This window comes from Phyllobates terribilis, unplaced genomic scaffold, assembly GCF_046119375.1.
Source record: "Phyllobates terribilis strain yellow unplaced genomic scaffold, ASM4611937v1 Scaffold_3__8_contigs__length_932513732, whole genome shotgun sequence".
In the NCBI taxonomy this organism is placed as follows: domain Eukaryota; kingdom Metazoa; phylum Chordata; class Amphibia; order Anura; family Dendrobatidae; genus Phyllobates; species Phyllobates terribilis.
This window is the reverse complement of record NW_027362763.1, coordinates 473,048,466-473,069,145: the sequence shown is the minus strand read 5'-3', so window position 1 is coordinate 473,069,145 and position 20,680 is coordinate 473,048,466. Positions and strand designations below refer to the sequence as shown.

The following is a 20,680-nucleotide window of genomic DNA, read 5'->3' as shown; positions in this document are numbered from 1 at the left end:
GGAGGCCAGACAGTGTTTAGTGACTCCATCGGCTTCATTCTAGTGAATGTATTCTGACAGGAACCCTGACAGAACCAGCTTTTTCCCTTCCCACTACAGCACCATGGAGAAAGAGGATCCACGCCAAGGACAGGAAACCTACAGCTTTAAAAGGCAGAGGCTCCCTTCTCTATACGCTTCAGTGGTTTCCTGTCCTTGAAGGAAACCAACAGTTCCATGGCGTCTACTGGGGGAAAAAAGTCTTACCTGAGGCAGTTGGTCCCAGCAGAAGATTTGTGAGGAGCGGAAGCATCGGGCTCGGTGCAGCGGCAGCCGACATCCCTGTAGGGGAACACTGCCTGGTATGGTGCAGTGTATCTCTTGGGAGGAGGTAAGCACAGCCTGATATAGCGCTGTGTCTTCCCCGGGGGAGGAATATCCCTGATGGCAATCTGGAGGGGGAAGCATGGCGCGGTGCTTCCCACAGTCTTCTATGAAAAGTTGGGATAGGAAGTTGATATAGTACTGTAGAAGAAGATACGCACACGGCTGTAGATGAGGCACCGGCTACAGGTGTGTGTATATATGTGTGTATGTATGTGTGTATATATATATGTGTAATATATATTTATTACAATGGCCGCACTCAGGTTGAATTTGCAAAAAGTGGAACAGTTTATTCAAACTATTTTTACATTAAAGCGATATGTCGTTACATTTCGACCAGAGATGGTCTTTTTCAAACATCTCTATATTGGCTCCAGATATATGGGGGTCAAGGTGTGATGGAGGGAAAGTGCTTCCTCCAGCTTGGTAGAGCCTAAGCTGTGGTGTGGGGGTCCTGGATGGATTCCTGTGCCTCTGGCTGCGTATATCTATACGCAGCCAGAGGCACAGGCATCCACCCGGGGATAGGAAGTGGAGAGGTCACTTTCGGGGCGTTGGTGACTTCATTTGGGCGGGAGGAGTATAATTTAAACTCCTCATGGCAAAAATCATCATTGCTGGATGAATATTCAAAAATGGATGATGGCAACCAGCCAGGAGAGCCTACAGAAGAAGCGGCAGCTCCAACTTTGGTAGTTCCCGCGTCAGGTTGAGTGAGTCCAGGGGTTCCCCTGCACAGATTATTCTAATGCCTGTATTTTTACTTGTATGTGTTGTAGCACAGGTCTAGGAAGGCACAGGCCAAAACAAAACTTACGGAATGCACACTATGAAAATCTAAACTGTCATCTGCATACAGTAAAAGATTATGCCAAGCTTGTATTGAAATAACTCTTGTTGAGGAATTCCCTTCCCTTATGGAGAGTATGAAATCCCTGATGAATGTTGAAATTAAAAAAAATCAGCGGTTCAAGGGGCCCAACACATCTTCAGGAAAGCAAGAAACCATATTGGACTCTAGCCTGGAAGATGAGATTGAAGACTGGGAACTAGGGGGGTTCTGCATAATGTTTTGGGCCTAGAACTTCTTAAGTATAAATGTTTTCCCTTCCTCAAAAACATAGCCTCTCTGATTAAGAAAGAATGGAAAAAAACTGATGAAAGAGCTTTCACCCCAAGAGAAATAAAAAGGAAATATCCCTTCAAGCCGGAGGTCTTCGAGATCTGCAATAAGGTCCCTAAAATAGTCGTTGCATTCTCTAAAGTTTCCCGCAATACTACACTCCCCTTTGATTATGCAAGTCTGTTGAAGGACCCGTTGGATAGGAAAGCAGAAAGTTTTCTAAAGAAGGTCTGGGAATCGGGGGTATCAGCCTGTATGCCCAACATAGCGGCCACTTGCACAGCAAGATCTCTTAGTGTGTGGTTTAATCAACTTGAATCCCAAATTAGGAACAAGTGTCCAAGGGACCAATTACTTGCAAGCCTCACCACTATTGTGAAGGCAGCAGATTTCCTGGCAGACGCATCTGCTGATGCAGTTAGGCTTACAGTTCGCACATGCTTATTTTTTAACTCAGCCAGACGGGCTCTTTGGCTTAAGAACTGGACAGCAGATTTTCATTCTAAATCCAGGCTCTGTAGTATCACTTGTGAGGGCGAGTTCCTCTTTGGTTCAACCCTGGGCAAAATTTCGTAAAAGGCTTCAGACTCCAAAAAGGGGTTTTCACTAACCAGCATTCCAAAGTTCAAAAAACCCTTTTGACCTTTGAGAAAGAAAAGACAAGTTATGTCACTGAGACAAAGTGACCAGAAATGTCCAGGAACAGAGTAAAGAGCTGCCTAGGGGAAATTTTTTTGATCTAGACTGCCCAAGAGATCCGAGAGGCAATGACGCCAAAACCCAGGTAGGTGGAAGACTAATAGTATTTCATCCTGCCTGGGAAAAGATATCTTTAAGTCGATGGGTCTTTTACACCGTCGGCTAAAATTAGAGTTTGGTGCCCTTCCCCCATAAAGGTTCATGGTCATGGAAGGCCAGTGCTCAAAGATATGTTAACAGGCCCTTGAATGGAAAGTCTTGTCGCTTATAGAGAAGGGAATACTCGCCCTGGTCCCAGAGAGAGACCTAGGAAGAGGTTTTCAGTTTTCTCTTTTTAAGAAGGAAACTGGACCTATCCTTTAGGACGATTTTAAACCTAAAAAAAAATTCAATACATTTTTAATAAACATTTAAAAATGGAAACAATTGGTTCCGCAGTAAAACTTCTGTTCGTTCCAGGGATGCTTTATGGCTACCATAGAGATAGATATATCAGAGTGGCACTCAACATTCAGGGACGTCTAACCCACCTGCAATTCCATGCCTTGCCTACGGCCCCAAGGGTATTCACAAACTTGGTGGCAGAAATGATGGCCCATATCGGGGAGAAAAACATTCTATTCATCCCATACCTGGATGATTTTCTGTTAGTAGGAAGATCAATCAAGGTGAGATTGCAGAAGGGCGATAAATCAAGTCAAAGACATATTAGTCTCGCTAGGGTGGTTAATAAATGAAAAACAACCCGAGAACATAGGCAAACTTTTCTGGGAATACTACTAGACTCCACAAAACAAACATCCTTTCTTACAAGGAAAAAAAAAGGAAAGTGGGCAAGTCAGCATCTGAAATAATCAACAACCCAGTGACCACTCTGAGGAAAGCAACTGAAATAGCAAATCACCCTTTGATAATAAGGTTTATTAAAGCAGTGAGTCTGTCCAGTATACTGCATCAGCCATAAAACCCCCCCACCTTCCTTGGGATCTCAACCTAGTCCTGAAGGCCTTGAGCCCCATTCGAACCATTATCAGAGTGCACAATCCGGTTATTAACCGGACTGTCCATCGGCCAGAAGGATTGGAGAATTGCAGGCACTGTCAGAAAACCAACCTTTTATGAGTTTCCTTCCAGATAGGGCCATACTTAGATCTGACTGAGCCTTCCTCCCTAAAGTGGCCTCAGTATTTCATAGGTCCCAAGAGATTAGTACTACCTTCATTCAATAACCCCAAAAATTAAAAGGATAGGCAATTTCATACCTTAGACGCTGGGAGGTGTCTTCTACAATATGAAGAATCGACAGGGAATTTCAAAAAGTCTACCTCCCTTTTTGTTCTGTTTCTGGGTCGCAGCAGATGCCAGGTGGTGTCAAAAGGGTCTCTGGCCAGATGGGTCAAAATGGGAATTTCACTGGCATACATGTCATGGGGGCTGGATCCTCCTGCAAACTTAAAAGCACACACTCCACCAGGGCTGTATCTACATCTTGGGAAGAGAAGGCTAATGCCTCTTTCAAGCAGCTTTTTGGGGTAGCTACGTGGTCCTCACCTTTCACCTTTCTTAAGGCACTACAGGTTGGACTTGGGCTCTAATGACCTTTATTTTCGTGCAAAAAATGGGGGGGCGTACACACATATATATAAAATATGGAAATTGGTGGTAAGTATTCAATAGTATATCTATATTGCCAAACATGTATATATTTGTGTCTATTAAAGTAACGAAACGTGGTGCCTCTCATGCTTTGTAAATCAGTGAAGTGTACTGTATTTAGAAGCTCTGCCTTTTAAAGCTGTAGGTTTCCTGTCCTTGGGGGTGGATCCTCTCTCTCCCTATGGTGCTGTTGTGGGTCTGAAAAATCCAATTGCTAGTAAATAATTATCATTTTCGGAGATTCTGAAAGAAACCCCAACTTAGTGCTCAGCAGCGAGCAATGTATTAATGTGAATCTAGCCTTAGTGTCATAGAGTGGTATCTGGGTATAATATGCTAATCTATGCTCAAGAGATAAAACTTGAAGCTATGACTCTGGAGAGAAGGGAGAAAAGAAAAGGAGTGTAATAGAAGTGATACAGGGAGGTACAGCCATGTAGGAATAGGAATAAAGCACATGGAAGAAGCATATGGAAAGCAATATACGAAGCTCAGAGAACAAAGGGCACAGACTGTAACGTAGATGAGCAATAAACAAGTGTGGGAAGATGAAGAATAGATAAACGGATGAAAGTGGATGTAATGGAACAGACAAAAACCATGTACAATGGAGCCACTAAGTGGCTGTAGAGCAGAATGACAAAAAAAGAAATGATATCGGTTAGCATGAGGTACTTCATAAAATGCATTGGTCCTACTAAATATGTTCTCCATTTTCTTCCCAGATTTCAGAGTTCATTCCCTCTGACCTTAATCTCTATTTCCTGGAACCCTCAGGTAGTATAAGGGTATCTTACTTTCCATCACTCTCCTTTTCGTTTCGCTCTTTCCCTGTTTTCTTTCTGTTCTTCTATGGTCTACCTTCTATTTCCAGGTTTATATCTTGAGCTTAGATTAGCATATGATATCCAGAGACCGCTGTATACTTACCTGTAACTTTTCATCTCTAACACATCATTTTTTAGTCTTCAAGATTTGGGACACCAAACGATGATGTATTTCTCCTATGAGATTCTCTCACCTGTACTTTACAGCCTGATAGAGATAAGCCCACCATACACCTTAGATGGCTGTCAGCCGAGCTATGGTACAGCTGATCGTTCAGGTGGCAGCTATCTCCCCCGACTCTCCCATTTGCCGTGCTCTCCTGTATTCTTTAGCCACTGTCAAACATGTCTGGTGGCGGCGGCTTATCTCAGGGAGAACAAAAGTACCATCAGTCCGAAATTGGACTTCACTACTCTGACAATCATCTGTCCTGGGCCCCATACTCCTTTTAGAATGTCGGCCGAACCCGCTGACTAATACCGTACTATTTGTGTGCTAACACTACTTGGTTGTATGTTTAAATAACCAATGATCCTGCTCCCTCTTTTTCCTCCCTTCAACCCTCCTATGATCTACCCCATTGATTTCTGTTTACATTGCTTATATTTGTATGACCGATGTCCTTTTAATAAGACCTTTGCATATGTCGAAACGTCGGACGATATCTGTTCTCCTTATTGCCAGATCAAATAAATATCTAAAATTTAATAATTGAAGCAGAATTCATTGTGTCTGCCAAGTTCTTTGCGACAAGTTATCACTGTGGTGCATGCTGCGTGATGAGTCTAGCAGATCTTGATAGACTTGTTAGATATTTCCTTAAAGGGAAACTGTCACCCCCTGGCACTTATCTGACCTCTAATATGGGCATACAGGTGATAGAAATGTAAATCTATACTTACCTGTATGCCTCATATTAGAGGTCTTGTTGCTGTAAAATTTATTCAATCAATTTTCGATGCCTTGTGGATCCTGGGCCCGCAAGAAATACCTGCCTCCTTTGTTAATTACAATGTCATCCCCCCCCCCCTGCACATCACAGTGCCCTGTGACGTGAAGTTGCGGCGGCCAAATACAGCACCTGCGCACTTCCCCTTTTATGCAAGGCGTAAACTGAGCACAAGATTAATGCTGTACAATGAACATAGAAGGGAGAAAGACGTGCACCTTGCCTAAAAGGTGAAGTGCGCAGGCGCAGTATTTGGCCGTCGCAACTACACGTCTCGGCACTGTGACGTGCAGGGGAGGGGGGAAACATTGTAATTAACAAAGGAGGCGAGGATTTCTTGCGGGCAGCATCAGAAACCTGAATTAATAAAAATAAATTTCACAGCAGCTAGACCTCTACTATGAGGCATACAGGTAGGTATAGATTTACATTTCTATCACCTGTATTCTCATATTAGAGGTCAGATAAGTCCCAAGGGGGTGACAGATTCCCTTTAAAGGGGCTGTGGCACCCACCACCGATCAGACATTGCTATCCCTAGAATAGGCCATCAATGTAAAAGCCCCGGGCAACCCCTTTAAAGAGAAGCCATTATCAGAAAATTACCTGATGTTTAAATCAAGATTGAGTTAAATATATATATATATATATATATATATATATATATTTTTTTTTTTTTTTGATCTGCATATTACAATCTGAATGAAAAAATAGAAAATATATCTTTCAATTTTCACACTGGCCACTGGAGCTGTCTAATTTCCTATTGTTTTAGGAAGACAACTTGATGTACTTTAGATCATATGATCATATCCTATCTTTTGTATTAAAGCACCTAATTGAGCCTGTGCAAAGGTCATTGTGGAGGAGGGTCACCTGTGTCATCACCCATTGTGACTGGTGGATTCAGTGTTATCAGCTGTGTTATTACCTGTCAGTGTAATCCTGTCTTTTGATGATCAAATCATAGAATGTTAGAGTTGGAAGTGACCTCCAGAGTCATCTTTTCCAACCCCCTGCTCAATGCAGGATTCGGTAAACCATCTCGGACAGATCTCTGTCCGGCCTCTGTTTGAAGACTTCCATTGAAGGAGAACTCGCCACCTCTCGTGGCAGCCTGTTCCACTCATTGATCACCCTCATTGTCAAAAAGTTTTTTCTAATATCTAATCTATATCTTCTCCCTTTCAGTTTCATTTCATGTGCAAATGAGAATAAGGATGATCCCTCTACACTGAGAAATTCTTTCAGATATTTGTAGACCGCTATTAAGTCTCCTCTCAGTCTTCTTTTTTTGCAAGCTAAACATTCCCAGATCCTTTAACCGTTTCTCATAGGACATAGTTTGCAGTCGGCTCACCATCCTGGTAGCTCTTCTCTGAATTTGCTCCAGTTTAAAATGTGGTGCCCAGAACTGGACAATATATTTCAGATGAGGTCTGGCCAAGGAGGAGTGGATGGGAATAATTCATTTGATCTAGACTCTTTGCTACTCTTAATACATCCCAGAATTGTGTTTGCCTTTTTTTGCTGCTTCATCACACTGTTTACTCCTGTGCATTCTGTGATCTATTAGTATAACCAAGTTTCTTCACACATGCTGTTGCTTAATTCTTTTCCTCTCATTCTGCAGATGTACTTTTTGTTTTTCTTGCCTAGATGTAGAATCTTGCATTTCTCACTGTTTTCTACCATTCTATTAGTCGCTACCTATTGTTCAAGCTTATCTAGATCCTTCTGAATCCTTTCTCTGTCTTCTCTAGTGTTAGCTATCCCTCCTAGCTTTGCATTGTCTGTTAGGCTGTGTGCCCATGATGCGTTTTTTAAGCATTTCCGCAGCTGCAGAAACTCTTAAAAAACGCATGGTAGAAGGCCTGCCATGTTCATCGATGATAATCCGCATGTGCTGTGCACATGCTGCGGAAATTTCCGCTGCGGATTATCATTGCGGGAAAAAACGCAGCACTAACTATTATTTTGCGGAAGTGCTGCGTTTTCGCCACCATTGACTTGCATTGAAACGCATGGATTCCGCATCACTGCATATGTAGATGCACATTCCATGCGTTTCAATGTGCGGATGGTACCCAGGTGTGGAGGACAGGAGACTCTCCTCCGGACCTGGGTACCATAGAACCTGTGAAAAAAAAATTAAAATAAAAAATGTTATATTTACCTTCTGACGGCCCCCGCTGCGCTCGTCCTCCCATGCCGGCAGATCGCGGTGGACTGGAGGACCTGCGCTGACGTCATAGTCATGTGACGGCAGGTCCTTCAGTGTACCGCGATCTGCCGGCAGCCAGGATGGAGCGAAGCAAGACTTCGGGGGCCATCGGAAGGTAAGTATAGATTTATTTTTAACCATTCTTTAAGGTCACACTATATAAATCCATGCCTTTTGCATGGATTTATATAGTGTGACCAAGTTGAAAAGCACTTTCCAAGTGATGCTAAAATCGCTTAGAAAGCGCTTGTCAACCCGCATGCGGAAATGCATGTGAAGAACGCTTCACATCCGCATGTCCCTGGCAGGAAAACGCATGTACAATTCGCATGTACAATCCGCATGCGTTTTTTCTGCCGGGGAGATGCAGAAACGCTCAGGAAAAATCCGGAGCATTTCTGCATCGTGGGAACATAAACTAATCAAATTTAGGCTATCTTCAGTTCCCTTATCTAGATCATTTATAAAAATGTTGAACAACACTGAAGCCAAGACAGAGCCTTGTGGTACCTCACTTGAAACAATCTTCCAATTGGATGTTGATAAGGAGCCTGCTGTAAGCTCTTCCCGAACAGGAAGTAGGAGTCTAAAAAAGCCCCAGTGATCTGTGTGAAAATTGCAAGATGATTATTTTTATTTAAAAAAAAAACAAAAAACATTGCCCAATTTTTATTTTCTTTTTAATGTGTGTAATACGAAAAATGGGTCATTCTACGCTATTAATTTCTCCTTACAGCCCCAATACACAGAAGTCAAAGGAGATGATAATCCGGCATGTCCAATTTCTTTTTCTTTTTTCCTCAGACATAAGCCACCAGAGATGTTTGGCAATAGCTCTCTCATAGGAAACACAGGCGTGCTCAGCAGAACGATGGCTCCTGTGCATGGTGGAAACGGGAGAGATAGCTGTCAATCGACAGTTATCAAAAGCGTATTGGCGTGCTTTACACTACGTCTTAGTTGTCTTGTGGTAGGCAAACGTATTAGGAAAAACTTTTGGCACTATTTGGTGCATTTTAAAGTCACACCCCTTTTTTAGACCCTTTTTTTAATGACTTTTCTGGGAGGAGCTTGAAAAAATAAATCCAGTGGAAGGCATGCACACCCATTTTATGGCACAAATTGAACTTGAATTCTGGTGAATTTAACTTGATAAATCTCCTTTTTTCACCATCTGTGTTTTCATGTGGCGCCACACCTGACAATTTTGGCACAATGGCTCTACTATCTAATGCGTATTAGCTGTTCATAAATTTAGCACCTGTACTCTTTCTGTTTATTCTTGGGTTCTGAAGTCCCTCTCAAAGACATTTTGTTACCCCGTCTTTATCTCTTTAATTCTAATTCCGTATATGTGAGCAGCAAGGTAGTAATCCTGATATCCGGACACAAAAAAAGATAAAATTACTAGTACATTTTGATGATGGGCACAATCTGCTATTTTGAGTAAATTGTATCAATATTTACAATGTATCCATATGTTTAGCATAAAACAACAATGTAACAAGTATATAAAATATCCACAAACCGTAATCTGTATATACATTCTTATGGAAATGATTTCTGTTTGAAGGAAACCTACACATTACCATAAGGCCTTGACAAAGCATCAGTGTAAACTCTACTCCATGCAAATATGTTTTTTTATCCAAATTTTCACCACACTGCCCTGTATATTAGCAATTTGCTCTTAAAAGGGGTTTCCAGAGAATGTTATTAGAATGGCTAAGGCTGCCTAAAACACATACTCTTCCTTGGCAATTCCCCCCTAGTTCCTATTTTGCCAGTCTTCTTATTGGTCTGTGCTTCTGTCCCATCTTCGTTACACCAGAAATGCTTGCTTAGCCAATCAGCTGGCATTTCCAATATAACAAAATCAGAACCAAGAAGCACTGACTACCAGGTGCCAGCGGAGCACCGGAAAGAAACTGCAAGGTGTCATCAAAGACGAATATTGATTATTATATCATTCTGTTGCTTTTTAAAAATAATTCAAGTTTGATCAACAACCGTGTAAAGATAACATTTAGGCCAGAATACTATAATGTGACATCCTGGTGATCTTGCCCGATCTGATTGCTGGGTTTTATTCAGTAGTGTGAGAGCTAAGCCCATGGCAGACACATCTGGCTGTAGCTTGTCTTCTATGAGTTCCAGACTGGCTTCCGGTTGCACATGAAGAAGAAAAAAATAATGGTGCTTTCGGCTGACATTAATCTTATGGGTCCGCCGGTGTCCCAACAGAATTGCCTAAAAAAACAATAAAATAAGCAATACTCCCCTTCTCAGCTCCTATTCTGGCACTCGCATTACCCAGAGTGTGACACTTCCCTATCATTCATTAGATTTGGTCACCTCACTTAGCTCCATGATCCAGGTCTGATGACCGAAGTTGTGTTTGGACTGTGTGTATGTTGGAGTGCTGTCCTTGTGTACAATGGACCACACACACGAACACCACTCTGGCCGTTTAATAATTTACATAGCATGTTCTCACTAAGGCTTCGTGCCGCGTTTTTTTTTTTTTTTCCTCAAGATCTTCCAAATTTAATAACATTTTAAAAAATTGCAGCAAAAAATGAAGCCATTTTCCTGAGATTTTGAAATGTAAAAACATAGTGCATACTCGTTGTTTTTTTTTTTTTGTCCTTTCACTCACTTTTGAGATAGCTTGTCTTTCCTCCCTTTGTCTTGTTTTCACCACTAATTGCAGTTGTGTACACAAACGATAATTTTTAGGCCGTCATAAAATATTTGATTAATGCCAAACAAGGGAAAGCTTGCTGATGGCGGCACATTTTTTACATTGGACAGCCTTATAAAGGATCAGGGAACTCTGCGTCTAGTGAGTCCAGCAAAGTCTTTAAGTCTCTCTTGTTATTAAGAGGATTTTGCCTACATTATTGCATAGGTTTTAAGTAGTTTGTGATGCTTTTTTTTTTCCTTCTCCAATGGATCGTTTTCAGATGAATGCTGCCTTTTGTACTGACTTCTGAGACTTGGAAAAAAAAATCTGCCTATTTGTGCATGACCAGAATCATTTAGTGAATTTAATTAGTTCCATCTCTGTTGTGTGTTGTATTTCAAGGCGGAATTGAAAGGATCATATTTTCCATAATGGATATAAAATGTGATACCATACATGGAGCTTTTTAAATACATTTTAGCATTGGATACCAGTAAAACTATTCAATAAAAATGACTAATGACGTGCTGTGTGAAGTGATGTTGCCAGCAGCAGGCCAAGTTTCATGAACCGGTAATGCAGCCTTCCCTTTTTCACACTGATTATTTTTTACCGGATTCATAAAAATTAATTATCCTACAATAATCTGTCTATATTGGGGGAACCTCCCCTGTTTTCACCATGACTTTGTTTCTTCCCATCTGTATGACCACGCTCACATTGCTCTACTAAGAGTAGTGGCATGTCCATAGAGACAAAGTGAAACATTAAAGGGAACCTGTCAGCAGGTTTTTGCTACCTCATCTGAGAGCAGCATAATGTAGGCAATCAAAGGATGTATCACTTTTTTCCTGGGTGCAGTTGTTCTGACAGTTTTTTTTTTTTTTTAGATTTAGCAACGTAGCAGAGCTGAGAAAGCTGCCCCCACCCCTACACCAGGCTTTGTATATACAATGACTATAGACCCTGAGGTGCTTATCACAAAAGGGGGGCATGTCAGACTACCAGACAAGTGCTGCTCTAGTCCAGCAGTGATAAGCCCCTGGTGCTAAACAATCATTGTAAGTAAACAGGACTGAGCTTGATAAGAAAGGCATCTAAGAAATCTGTGTTTTAACCCCTACAGCATACTTTCTGACAGATTCCCTTTAAAATATTTATAGTAGAAGCTGCAGGAATATATTAGATCATTACAGACATTGCAATTATCTAATATAGTGTGATTATTGGAATTGCTCTGTTTAGCAGATGATACGTTATAATAATAGCAGCACACAAGCTGTAAGACTGTATTCATATGTTCTGGCCACATTGCATTTTTTTTTTCTTGTTGCAAAGTGTGAACGCAACCTAAAGCATTTGAAACAATTAATATGGGGACAGGTCATTGATGCTTCGGTTTCTACACTATACTTATGAGCTGTTCCCATCTCTGCTGTTAGGCTGTGTGCCCACGATGCGTTTTTTTAAGCGTTTCCGCAGCGGCAAAAACGCTTAAAAAACGCATGGTAGAAGGCCTGCCATGTTCCCCAATGATAATCCGCATGTGCTGTGCACATGCTGCGGACATTTCCGCTGTGGATTATCATTGTGGAAAAAAACACAGCACTAACAATTATTTTGCGGAAGTGCTGCGTTTTCGCCACCATTGACTTGTATTAGAACGCGCCAATTCCACAAGACTGCATCTGTACTTGCGTAATTGGCGGGGTCTAATGTGCGGATGGTACCCGGGTGTAGAGGAGAGGAGAGTCTCATCCACACCCAGGTACCATTAAAAAATCTGTAAAAAAAGAATAAAATAAAAAATAAATGTATACTTACCTTCTGGCGGCCCGCGCTGCGCTCCTGCTTGCTTCCCGGCACTTCGCGATGGACTGAAGGACCTGCGCTGACGTCAGAGTCATGTGACGGGTCACGCGACACTGACGTCGGCAGGTCCTTCACTCTACCGCTGCCGGCAGCCGGGACGGTGAAGCAAGACAGCGCGGGCCATCGGAGGGTAAGTATATATTTATTTTTTTATTTTTTGACATTCTCTCGGTCACACTATATAAATCCATCCCGTTTGCATGGATTTATATAGTGTGACCAAGTTGTCAAACACTTTCCAAGTGATCTAAAATCGCTTGGAAAGCGCTTGTCAACCCGCATGTGGAAATGTGAAGAACGCTTCACATCCGCATGTCCCTGGCAGGAAAAACGCATGTACAATCTGCATGTACAATCTGCATGTACAATCTGCATGTACAATCTGCATGTACAATCTGCATGTACAATCTGCATGTACAATCTGCATGTACAATCTGCATGTACAATCTGCATGTACAATCTGCATGTACAATCTGCATGTACAATCCGCATGTACAATCCGCATGCGTTTTTTCTGCCAGGGAGATGCAGAAACGCTCAGGAAAAAATCCGGAGCATTTCTGCATCGTGGGCACATAGCCTTACAGCTGACCCATGCATCGGTCGCTTAGGTTATGTGCACAAGCTTTTTGAGTTTTTTTGTGGGGGGTGGTGGTGTTTGGGGAGGGGCAGATCTACTTCACTTCAAAATGGCTGAAAAAATGCTTAAAAGCCTCTTCCTATTTATGTCTGTTAGAAAACCACTTTTTTGTTTTTTTTCTTTTCTTGTTTCAGGTTTTGAAAAATGCCTGGTGTGAAAAAAGTAAATGATGGCACTTCTTTGAATCTGCTCCAAAATAGGCCGTGTCCACTCAGAAAGCTGCAAAACACTACAGGATAGTAACATTTGAAGCAATTTCCACTCCTCTTTTTGCCTCAAAAACCTGTGTTTTTCAGGCTGGTCCATTCCAGAACTCACCTGTAAAAAAAAAAAAAGATGCCTAAATAAAAAGGAATGAAGCATATTAGCACTGCAATGGCAAAATGACTTGCTGTGCATGTTTTGTCTTTTTAAGCTTCTTTTAACCACTTTAGGTTATGAAAGGCTAAAAGAAGTAACCAGTGCATTATTCAGGCGGCCTCTGCTAGGAAGCTGCTCACTGATTAATTGATATAGATATATATAGAAATGAAATAATGTCCAATTTGCCTTTGTTTCTGTATGTTTTGTGTTGTTCCAGTACACACAAACGAAATAAACTGTATAACAAAACATATGTTACTGCAATAATTTTCTGGGAGAAATACTTCATTTTCTGGAACAATTTCAAGGGTGCCAACACTTGCGGCCATGACTGTATTTATGGTAAAAGGGCCCATGACATGATGAGTTCAGCTTTCTGTTTTAATCAGTGTAGTCTATTAATTTTCCTATTTCGGCTGCTGTTTGGGATCTTTGTATGCGGACCTCCTCGTGCTGGGTGGTCAGGTTCTATATTTAGCCTGGGTCTCACTGTGTTATGAATGCTTGACAGAAGTGCCATACTGGCTGCCTGCCGTCCACTTTCCTTCATTGTCCTTGTTTTGAGCAATTATTCTGACGTTGCTCATTATGGTAGAGTGCCAGATCTAAAATTTCTCTCCCTCCCACTCACATTCCGTCATGACTTGGTCTTTGTTATCCTTTGTTATAAATATGGCCATTGAGTGTTGGTGGAACTGTGACCAAGTCAAGCAAGTGCCTTTTTAAAAATGGTTTTCTCATGTTCTGTGTTCAGGAGTACACTACTCCCCTGCCTTCCTGCTTGCCCTAGGGGCATTGTGCTCTTGATTGACAGATTGGACCAGCTGCATGGTCATGCCACTGATCTTAACTGCCCGCTCTTCGATGCTGCAAGCACTATAAAATTAATCAGTCTGATCGGTAAATGGCTTAACGATTCATTTTTTTTTTCTTCACCACTTAAAACCTATGCATGTTTGGTGTCGCCATAATCATGCTGACCTGGAGAATAATATTGTCAGGTCATTTTTGCAATATAATTAACGCTGTGTAAAAAAAACAACAACAACAAAAAAAAAAAAACACTATTGTGATTTCTTTATTTTCCTGCACTTGGAAATTTTTTTCCTGCTTTCCAGTACAGCTCATAATAAAATGGATGGTGTCGTTCAAAAGTAAAACTTGTCCCACAAAAAAGCAAGCCCTCACATGGCTATGTCAATGGAAAAGTAACAAAGTTATGGCTTTTGGAAGAGGAGATAAAAATTAAAGCACAAAAACGGAAAATCGCTTAGTCGGGAAGAGGTTAAACAATGGATCATTTAATGATGGTACATTTCCTTTAAGACTCTCGCTCTGCATGCAGTACAACTTTTGCTATAATGTTGGGTCCTTTAGGTGGACCTTTTGTTAATTGGAGTTACTTAGAAGATTCACCTGTCTGAAACTGCTCTGTTTTCCCCAGACGGTGATAGGTATTCTTTAAATACTCAGGATTTTATCCTTTCCTTCCTTATCATTATTCAGTGATTCCTAACCTAAAAATAAAAACCTACTTGCGTGTGCTAACAAGCGGTTCGGTGACCTGGAAATCTTTGCATCCAGTCACTGTAAATCATTATGAATTCAGATAATGTACACTCTCTTTTTTTTTAATTTTTTTTAGCATCAAGAAGACCTAAAGGAATCACTTCCATTATATTACCTTTAAGAAACGTCTCATCAAGACAACACTTTTTCCCTTCAAGCAACTGGGTGTATACTGTACCATGGAACTTCTCTGTGGGCATTTGCTTTTTCTCCTCTAATGCTGGTCAATCAAAACACAGCATTGCCCACAAATACATTTTGTTTAATACGCCCAGTTGATTGAGGGGAAAATTTTCATCTTTATTACCAGGGGAGCATAACTTTGGAAGGGAGGGACACAGCTAAAAAACTGTTCCAGAATCTGTAGAGCTGACCCAATTGATTTAGATTAAAATGTGGAGTGAAAGGTCGACATTTAAGCTGTCCCAAGGACTAGCTGATCTCTGCAAGTCTTATGTCACAAACCCATGACATTTAGAGCAGTGTAATATGTGGATAGGAAGGGTTGGCCCAAGTGAAGACCCTCTTTGTTAGTGGCTGTTCTCTTGGACTCATATAGTCATCGTCATATGGCATGTAGGGACAGCCTCCTTTGATAGGATCATTTTACTGTGAATAGACGTTCTTCAGTTGTGTTTATAAGTGAGACCTGTACGTTTTTGTAATTATGTGAAAAAGAACATTTTCATCTCCCTGCCACTTTTTACTTTCTGATTAGATGCCCTTAAATATTTGCATGACTATCTCTAATCTCAGTAGATAGGGACCACATATATATGGCCACCTAAGTGTGAAAATGAGACAAACTTGAATTTTATGACCTAACTGAACATACACTGCAGAAAAGCCCTGTAGATATATTCTGATAATTATCTTATATAATGAAAGCTGGGCAAACTGGTAAGTTGTCGGCTACAAGGTAATTAGTATATGTTATTATGAACATTTCAGAAGCTGTTGGTTACAAATGACTAAATATGCACAATCTCCTGTAAAATGAAGTAAAACATAACTTTTAATATGTACAACCAAGAAAAGTCCCATACATGAGATCCAGAAACAAACACATAAGTAACGTGTATGAAGCTCTACTAAAGGTACATGATATAACCTGTCAAATATAGACTATAGCTTGTCGCCATCTATTAGTGTGTAGTACGGCAGAGTCTACAGATCTCAGTGGTAAACCATTAGTTCCACTGCATGCTCAAAATTAGGTGGTCTATCCCAGCTTCCATATGTCATTTCACATGGACACCATCGCCACGGCCATTATAAATCCATGAGGCAGGGGGGTGCTTTGGAAATTAACACCGTGTAGCAGTTACATTCCCTATTGGCCCTGGAACAGTAGACAGTTGACTCCCAGTACCCATCCCGGTACAGACTATGTAGTTATGCTTGGCATATGGGCCACTCACACTGTCTATAGAAGGTATGTGTGGTCTGTGGTGAGCACGGTCTGATTATACGCTCATCTATATGACCCTTAGGTTCGTGCTCGTGTTGAGTAGCCTGTAGATTATGTGCTCCAGTTTTCTAGACACTACCTAGCAATTTGAGCGTTAAGGAATCCTACTCTCTCCTGATGAAGCTTACATAACCACAAGTAGAAAGGCATTGAGAGGTATATTTGTTGAGGGATAGAACAGGGTATCCATTGGTAGAGGACAAGTGGGTATGGGAGTCAACTTTTCCAGGAACCAGTTATAAAAGTAGCAGGTTACACAAGGTATTACTGGACTAGTTGGCAAAGCCAACCCCTGGATTTATACTGGTTGCTCTGAAGTTATACCAGATTCCTGTCTACTTGGAGGGATGTCAGAACCCTAGGTGACAGTCTACTTTTGTTTGCTGCAAGAAGGTGTTACCATTGTGATCTTCCATATTACTCATGAAGGTAGTCTGCTACTTATGAGTAGTCGGCGATGAGCCATAGTCTTTATATCCAGCAGCTTTTATCGCATATCATTTGTTGAGTGTGATGCATGTTCTGGTTCTCATGCATGGGACCTTTTTTTTGTAAAGGTTATGTTTTATTTCTCCTTACTGCTGATCCTGTATATGACTTAATACATTTTGCTACATTGTGTCTTTTGCTGATTACATGTTTCAAAGTATGGAATAAAGTGCATCATGCGCACAGCAGTTTGTCACTTCTGTGCAACCCCAATTTCAAAAAAAGGTGAGAGGCACACTTTATATTCTCTTCCTATTGGTACATCTTGCAATACTTTGGTTTGGCTGGTATTGGTATGCTATGTATCAGTGCACTTTATTAGCAGCACTCTGATCTATTTTGTTACTGTTTTAAATTATTTACTGTTTTAAATTAAGTATTTAATAAAGATTAATTTTTGGTTTATTTACTCTGAAGTATGCTTGGCTTGTGTATGCCTGTGATTTTTGTGGTATGTCATATATTCCTTTTTTGACCATGTTACAGAATGGATAAAAAACTTCCTATATGGAGTCCTATTTTCAACTAAGTCACATGTCTGTATAAAAAGAGCATGTTAGGCTATGTGCCCACGATGCAGAAATGCTCCGGATTTTTCCTGAGCGTTTCTGCATCTCCCTGGCAGAAAAAACGCATGCGGATTGTACATGCGGATTGTACATGCGGATTGTACATGCGGATTGTACATGCGTTTTTCCTGCCAGGTACAAGCGTAAGTGAACCGTTCTTCACATGCATTTCCGCATGCGGGTTGACAAGCGCTTTCCAAGCAATTTTAGCATCACTTGGAAAGTGCTTGACAATTTGGTCACACTATATAAATCCATGCAAACAGCATGGGTTTATATAGTGTGACTGTAAAGAATGGTTAAAAATAAAAAAATAAATCTATACTTACCTTCTGATGGCCCCGAGTCTTTATTCGCTCCGTCCTGGTTTGTCGTCAGGGGTCGCGTGACCCGTCACATGACTAAATGACATCAGCGCAGGTCCTTGAGTCCACCGCGATCAGCGGGCAAGTGAAGACAAGGAGACTGGGGGCCATCAGAAGGTAAATATAATATTTATTTTTTATTTTATTCTTTTTTTTTTACAGGTTCTATGGTACCCGGGTCCGGAGGAGAGTCTCCTCTCCTCCAGACCCGGGTACCATCCACACATTGAAACGCTCGGATTCCGCATGTACAGATCCAGTGATGTGGATTCCATGCGTTCCAATGCAAGTCAATGGCGGCGAAAAATAATTGGTAGTGCTGCGTTTTTTTCCGCAATGATAATCCGCAGCGGAGATTCCGCAGCATGTGCACAGCACATGCGGATTATCATTGGGGAACATAGCAGGCCTTCTACCATGTGTTTCTTAAGCGTTTCTGCAGCGTTTTTGCCACTGTGGAAACGCTTAAAAAACGTATCGTGGGCACACAGCCTTAGAGGGGCAGAGACGCTCAGAAGCAAAGAAGGGCAGAGATTCACCAATCTGTGAACAACTGTGTCTAAAAACTGTGGAACAATTTAAGAAAAATTGTCCTCAATATAAAACTGCAAATATCATCAAGAGATTCTGGAGAAATCCATGTGCACAAGGGACCAGGCCGACATTCAGCATTGATGCTGGTGATCTATGAGCTCTCTGGCAGCACTGCATTAATAACTGCCATGATTCTGAACTCACTGCATGGGCAAAGGAATACTTCCAGAAATTGTCTGAGTTCAGTTCACAGAATAATACACGAATGCAAGTTAAAGATCTATCATGCAAATGACATGGAAAAATGTCTAATGTTCAACTTCCGATATGTGCTCTAAGTATTTCCAATTTTTTGCAATCTTGTTTGCTTTACAGTTTACACAGCGTCTCAACTTTTTTGGAATTGGGGTTGTAGAATTAAAATATAGAACGTCATGTGGAAGCTGTTCATGAATAGCCTTCAGCTACGAAAATAGAAATCTGCTATTCTAAGAAAGGGATTCTTCTTTTCATCTGGATCCAGCGTAGAAATGCTTCGTTCTGCATGAGCACAATGCAGCCAGGAAGAAGTGTAGCCACACCCTGATGCATGATTTGGAATATAATTATCCTTTCCAGACAAGTGTCCTTATTTCACCCTGCTTCAAGATCTACTCTGCCTGTGAACATTTCTAGGTGTAGAATGGAAGCTGCAGCTTTTCAATTCCAAGATTGGATTGAAATAACATAAACGATTATACTCCGTATATCACTTCACATTACGCCATAGAAAGGACCCTGGCATAACACATGACCATGCAGTAGAGAGGTAGACAATGTGCCCACAACTGGACAGTGAAAGCTGCCATTGTGCAATTGTTTACTTCTTCATTAATCACACTGGTGAAATAAAATTCTAGTGAAGAAGGAAGCATTCCCAAAGGATAGATCTAGAGATATGTAAATGGATGCTTCCTTCCCCCAGATGGTATTAATTGCTGTCTTTGGCTTGGCTGATGAGAAGGGCAATGGACCCTGAATACACAAATATAAAGATTCAGAATTTAAGGGGAATGTGTCTAAATGACCTATTATTTTAATTAGGTTTTTATGTTAAATGTACTCCTTAAAAATGTGTTTGTTTTTTTTAGGCTATGTGCCCACGATGCAGAAATGAAGCGGAAAATTCATTTCTGCATGTCCTTGCCCGGAAAAACACGTGCAGCATTTGACACTCGTTTTTCGCGCATTTTTTAAGCGTTTTTGACATGCGGAATTGCTTTGCGTTTTTTTTAATGCATTGAGAAGGCAATTCCGCATGCGTAAACGCACAAATAATGGACATGCTTGATTCCGCACATCAAAAATGCTGCGGAAAATTCCGCAGCATAGGCATTGAAATTGCGGATTTACATTGGGGACCATGGGAGAAGGATTACCAAGCATTTTACAAGCATCTACGCTGCAAAAATTCCGCAGCATAAACGCTTGAAAAACGCATCGTGTGCACGCACCCTTAAAGTCGCTGTAATAAATATATATGGTGGCCAGTGTGTTAAATGCAAGAATGCTGATTTTTTATAATTTTTTAAAAATATATATATATTTATATAGATACATGCATACTTTTTTTTTTTTTTTTATTATTATTATTATAATCGGCATCTTTCACACTGGCCACTGAGGACAAGAACATCACTGGGAATTAAAATACTGGCCCCTTAGTCTAATAGCTGGCTCATATTTCTGTGCAGGTCGCATTTCAACAGTTATTATCAGTACAGGTAGGACTATGGTGACTAGTAACAGTAGATTATTCCCCAATCTCCCTGCCCTGGTCCCCTTGACTGACAGATGGCCCACATGCTGACCCTTGGCAAGTGAGCTTGAAACAGTGTGTGGGCCAATGTGTGGCCATTTTGACCATCCAATCGTGATGCTACTTGTGTGTGCCTGATCCAAATGGACTATTTGCTGCAGTTGGGACTCTCTTTGATCATATGGTCATACCGGATAATAATTGCGCCTCGTTGCTATAACCTTTTTAAATATTTGCTAATATATCAATCTTGCATAAAACTTATACGAGGTATGGAAGAACATTGGTTTATACACGCACTATGTTAGTGAGCTGAATATAATCCTTCAAGTTGTATAGATTTTCTTGTCCTCAGTTGCCCACTATTAAACGTATATGGTTTATGCATCAGCCATCTACGGTGATGAAAAACATGTGAGCTGTGTTACGCAATTGCATTGTAGAAATGATCGGCAACGTTATTTTACAGGATATGACTA

General features: G+C 41.0%; 1 protein-coding gene across 1 annotated transcript in view; it reads left to right on the top strand.

Annotated features, from left to right (window-relative positions):
• The window catches only part of REV3L (REV3 like, DNA directed polymerase zeta catalytic subunit), a 206,336-nt gene that overhangs the window by 34,850 nt on the left and 150,806 nt on the right, over nt 1-20,680 (top strand). The window lies entirely within an intron of this gene.